The 6,038-nt window shown below is 35.3% G+C and overlaps 1 non-coding gene across 1 annotated transcript; it reads right to left on the bottom strand.

The window, feature by feature from the left end:
* Positions 1–3,552: 3,552 nt before the first annotated feature.
* On the bottom strand, positions 3,553–3,624 carry TRNAP-UGG. The gene has a single exon. It is a non-coding gene; the product is annotated as a tRNA-Pro (tRNA).
* Between the last annotated feature and the right edge of the window lie 2,414 nt (positions 3,625–6,038).

Genomic DNA, 6,038 nt, shown 5'->3' with positions numbered 1-6,038 from the left:
GAAAACAGAGAGTTTTCGTTGCACGGTGCGAGACATCTAATCCGTGAAATTTTGGTACTATAAATGAAGAAACTAGAGATGGTCCCTAAACGTCTGTATGGACCATTTCCAATCGCACTTGCTTTGATTCTCTAGCAGCTTTTGTGAAGCTAACTCGTTTATATTTTTCCATAACGCAGCTCTCACAAACACCCATATCAATAGATTTTAGGCCTTCTAAAACTTCATTTGCACCCATCATCTTCATTTCTTTGATGCTCATATGTGCAAGTCTATTGACACTGCTGTAGGGTGTAAAAACTTGGTTGTTGTTGCTGTTACTTGAATTGGAAACACTCTTAGCAACAACAACCTTTTTTATACACTCTAGTTGGTGTATAGGGTTCCATATTTTAGGTCATGCTACCACCATGACACCCTTCACAATCTTTCCCAAACTCTTTTCAAACTCGGCTGCATAACCTGTGCTATCCAACTAACATATAGAGATCAGATTCTTCTTGAGATTAGAAATATTTATGACATTCTATAATGTCCACTCACTCATTTCCTGTTAGAGTTTATATGTAGGCATCTCTCTTCCTTTCAATCTCCAACAATCTCCAACGTTTTGTTATCGGCAATATACATCTTCCTAACATTTCCTTATTTTAAATTTTGAAAAAATTCCTTACTTGGAGACGAATGAAACGATGCAACTGAATCTAAAATCCAAAATTCAATTGGGCTATTCACGCTAAGGATTAAAGTATTCTCAGTATCTTTTGCTGAACATATGGAATTATTGTTATCTTCAAATTTGTGATTTTTCTTTTCTTCAATTTTGTACAATTTGTCCAAAAGTGTTATTTTTCTCCACAATTTCAACTCTTTTCGTTTTGTTTGTTTGGAGATTTTTCACGATTTCTTAATTTTGATCGCCCATGTTTGTTTGGGCTCTTTGATTTACTTCTTCCCTTTCGATCAACAATGAGAGCATTGTCTGATGAATCTCCAATTTCTCGTTTGGGCTTTCGCTGACATCTTGAATTTCATTAAATTTCAATTTATTAGATCCTCGTGAACTGTTGATTGCAGCAACAACAGTATACCATGACTCGAGTAAAGATTAAACAAAAATCAATGCTTTAATTTCATTTTTTAACATAATTTCCACCCAACTCAATTGACTTACAATCATGTTGAACTAATTTATATGATTTGCAACATATCGACATTTGTAGATTGAACAACCTCTGCATCAAATACACCTTGTTCATAGCCGACGTACTTTCGTACATATTTGACAACACCTTCAATAGGCCCGATGTCGTCTTCTCTTTGATGATGTTGAACGTCATGTTTATGGACAGCGTCAATCAGATTTATCCTACGGTGTGTATGATTAGTCCTCAAAATCATATATACACTCATCAGAACAAAATGTCCCAAAATGTACTATAGGAGAACGTGACTAGTTGTTGTTTATTCACTTTTAGCTTATAACATTACTCTATTTGAAATTGTTTTTGACGTCTTTCCTCGCTCACGTTTTCTAAAATATTTCTTCTAAACGTGATTTAAGCATACACTTCTATTGTTCGTTCAGTCTGAATTTTGCATGGTTGACTTGTTCACTAGATTAGAACAAATGTCACATAATTATTGTCTCACTACTGCAAGAGTGCGATTGTTACACTTGTCTTTCTTTCAATTGTGGGCCGCATCTTCTAACTAGTTACGTGAGTTTGGCATGGAGCATATGTGTAGGTTGAAAAAGAAATGGTTGGATGTGGACTGCAAATAAGGGTTGGGCCACGGAAGGGTTTTTTTTTTTACCACATGGACTTTGGGCTAGAGAGTCTTAAATTTGGGTTCGTTTGAAAAATTTTGGTTCGTGTTTTAGTTCAAACGAACCCAAATTAAACCTACTAGTTCCTTCTTCCTTGCACGACTCACTCCTATTCTCTGTTCTATCGCTTCTTGCTCTCTGAAACTTTTTTAAAGGCTATTGTTCACCCATTATTTGGGAGCATCTTCCTTAAAAGGATTGTGACCACAGATGACCTATGTAGAAAATTTGTACCCATTTCCTAAAATCTTTAGCGGACAACATACCCAAAACAGATGCGCTACACCTCGTCTCACCTCTTCGGAGCATATGGATCCACCCAATCGATGAACACTCAAACCAAACTCACCCATACTTTTTGGCACAGGGATGCGAGAACCAATCCGAGTAATCTATAATGGGGAGACCCCTTAAAGAAACAAACGAGAATGGCTCGGTTGATAGCAGGGTTAAAGAAAAGGTGAGTATGAAAAGACGTATCGCGTAACCGTCCCTGTAAGCAGCTTCATTCTTTCTTGATCTATGAACCGACTTTATGAAAAAAAAATAAGTCTTTCAGCTGAAAGTGTGACTGTTGGGTATGGATAAGCAAACCTCTTGGTTTGGGGGAAACCGGAGATGTTGGCTAAGAAAGCTAAGCAGGCAAGTACAGGACGGACAAAATGCACATAAAAATTGATTGACATGATCCCTCTCCCTCTTAGTTTGGCTAGTTGGCTAGTTACACGATAAGCAGGAAAGCATACCAGGCAAGGAAAGAAAGGCTGCTCGATCTCCTGTAAGGCCAACCCTTAATGGCGAGCTCACCAGGCAATGCTATAAGTCCAATAGAAGTCCAAGGTTTCGCCTACTACGGACTAGGAAGCTCTTGGAGGATCTAACATGAAATGAGAAATACATTCGATTACAGCAACTAAAAGATAACAAACTTTTTGGTAGAAACTGAATGATCCTTGGCTCAGGCAAGAAAAGGAAAAGGTAGTCGTACTCCTACCTTTTCCGTCGGACGAGAGGAAAGTTTAAGCTGAAAGATTGAATCACACTAGATAAGAAAGGCGGGCTTAGCAGGTTTCTCCAAACGTATAAACAAAAAGAAGATACGGATACACATACATTTTTGCATGAAAGAACCTAGCTGAACCAGATCAAGGGTCCTAACCTAGTTCGACTGACCTTCTTTGGCTAGCCCCCGCCACTTGTAACGAGGCCAACCCGTATGTGCTTTTTCTTTTTCGTTTAGTTAGATGGCTTACCAACTCTTTCAGCTCATAGCAGCAGTATGAAAAGCAGAATCCTCATCCTGGGTCGAGTCCACATTGCCATACGAATTGACATCTGCCAAACCAAGGGCAGCGGATTTAACAGTTTCGATAAAACCAACCTCTTTTAAAGAAGAAGTATATTTTTTATTTAATGAAAGCGGATTTAACAGTTTCGATAAAACTAACCTCTTTTAGTACTCCCCACACTTTCATACCTATAAAAGAACAACAACAACACAACAAAAGAACAACAAAACAAAAAAAGTACTACACTCCAATATCAATAAACGCTCTACCTTGATCACCGTGGACATACGCATTTATATTAACTCTCTATTACTCCGAAAAACTACTTGAAAAAAAGATATCATACTCAAACTCCAAGCTATTCAAATAGCTGACTAAGTCCCTCTGTCACACCTGAAAGGATAATTATTTTAGTGCTTTTTTTCTTTTGAAGGGGCATTCCGAGAATCGAACTCGAGACCTCTTGCACCCAAAGCAAGAATCATACCACTAGACCAAATGCCCTTAGTATGTGCTATATATTATGTTTTTTATGGAATGTATCATCATTATTTCATTTATTTTCTTTGTTAATGAAATCCATGAGAAATAATCATTATTATTATATCTTTTAGACTAGACCGCTGTTAAATTATTTACATAGGGTTTGCGAAAATTACTGTATTGAGAAGAAAATAGTGTAAGCTTTATTGAGAAGAAAATAGTGTAAGTTTTAGTTTGATAGTTCCATTTGAGACACATATCGTGAGTACACAAGTAAAGCAAATATCAAAAGTTAGGATTTGGGTAGACATGCCTATTGAAAGTGGAAAAGATAAAATGATATTAAAAAAGAGCATCATCATTATAGTTTTAATTGCCTTAATTTTTGGTTTCTGAAGAATATACACTAGGTGCGAGAATCATACCACTAGACCAAATGCCCTTTCTAAAAAATTGCAACATTTTTAACTCCTTCTCAGTATATTTTTTTCTCTCAAGTTTGAAATCTATTTTCTTGAGCGGTTGTTGGACTATAAAACAAAAAGTTGATGGTCTAGTATGCAAGTGTTCAAATAAACTACAACCCAACAAATGAATCAAACTAATCCGTTTGGGTTGGGTTGGATTTATTCGGCTTAGTTCATCAGTTTGTTTGATTTAATTCTTCTATTTTGCTTCCTATGACAAGAAAATGAAGTTGTATTGAATGTAACATAGTTTGATTTATGACAAACTCATATGAAATATAATTGCATTAATAGTATTAAGAGTTGGAGTCAAATATTTCATGAACTTAAGTGCAACTCATGTTTTATTAAAGACGAGATGAAATTTAGTTAAGTAACTGAAACTTTAAATTACTTCATGTGGAGCTTCAATTACTCTATGTTAGTTGCTATCTTTAGGATTGACTAATTGGACACGAGTTCTTGGATTGAGGGGATTGTTTTATGTAATTTTCAACTACGACTTATGTTTTCAAATTTATAGGTCATAATTTAGGTAGTGGTTGTATATTATGGATGAACACTAGAGTTTCTATCCCATTCACCACAACTACTCTAGTTTTTGTTTGAAGACTATAATTGTCATCTATGTTGTATGACAATAAAATTTGTTTGGATAAAATTTTAGTTAAAGTTGCATATTTTACTTCTTGCTGAGTAAAAAATTTGTTTCTTAGCGTAATATGAATTTAGTTGAAGAGTTATTAGGAATAAGATGGAGAAAGAAATTTTCTTTAAAATAATAAACAGACTCAAGTTCATCTTTGTTATTGTCAAATTGTGATTTTACAAAAAACTTAACTAATATGAAATATCAAGGTAAACCAAGAATATATCATGCACGTCATTCAAGATGACAATAAAATGGAGTTAAATTGAACGTAGTTTTAGTTTCATGTTTGGTAGGTTCAATATGAAGCATAATTGTATTAATGATATTAAAGAGAAATTCGTGTTTTATTAGAAGAGACCAACTTCATTTAAGGTACTAGTAGTTTAAACTACTTCCATTCTAATTTCAATCACTTCACAATAATTACAAATTTAAGGTTGGCTAATTGAACATCAATTATCAACTTTAGGTTATAATTTAGGTAGTAGCCATTATAATATTAATGAGTATAAGACATACAATTTACCATGGACCATATGTCTTATAGTTAAATGAATATATATATATATTATGCATGTCGAGGTCTGGATAAAGCACAAAGTAGTAAGGAACACCATTGTCAACTCTAGAGCCACCCACAACATGATGGAGACCGATGCAAAATATTTTAACATCCTTTGGCATCAAAGATATAGGAAAGATGAACGCCGTCAAATTGGAAGCTTTGTCTGTCTTAAGAGTCACAATGAGAACTCTAATCAAGCTAGAGCCTTGGACTAGGAAAATTGTTTAGTGATAGTTGAAATGGATGACTTCGACGTCGTGTCAGGAATGAACGTCCTGCTGAAACACAAAGTCATTTACATGCCCCTAGCAAAATGTCTAGCAGTAACGGAGTCTAACCCGACGATCATTTAGAAAAACATCCATCAACCAAGAGGGTTGAAAATGATGTCGATACAACAGTTGAAAAATAATCATAGCCATGATGAATCTACGCTTTCTGCTATTGTTGTAATTGAAAAGGAGAGCTCGAGTGTGTCAATCTCAATAGAAACCTTGTTGCCACTACATTAACACCACGACGCAAAACAAGGTCAGATAATGGACTTATCCCCACCAAGAGAGACAAAAACAAGGTCATATACTAAAGAAGGGAGACAAAAACAAACCATTGAAGCAACACATCTTCACACATAAATATCATCTAGACGGATGTAGAGAAGGGTCAGTCGGAAGCGTCAACCACAATAATTTCAAGAAAAATAAAGAGTTCATATAAGTTAAGGTTAGATCAACTTCGAGTTCAAAGCAAC

Source organism: Cucurbita maxima, unplaced genomic scaffold (genome assembly GCF_002738345.1).
Source record: "Cucurbita maxima cultivar Rimu unplaced genomic scaffold, Cmax_1.0 Cma_Scf01133, whole genome shotgun sequence".
NCBI lineage: Eukaryota > Viridiplantae > Streptophyta > Magnoliopsida > Cucurbitales > Cucurbitaceae > Cucurbita > Cucurbita maxima.
This window is presented reverse-complemented; position numbering and strand designations above follow the sequence as displayed.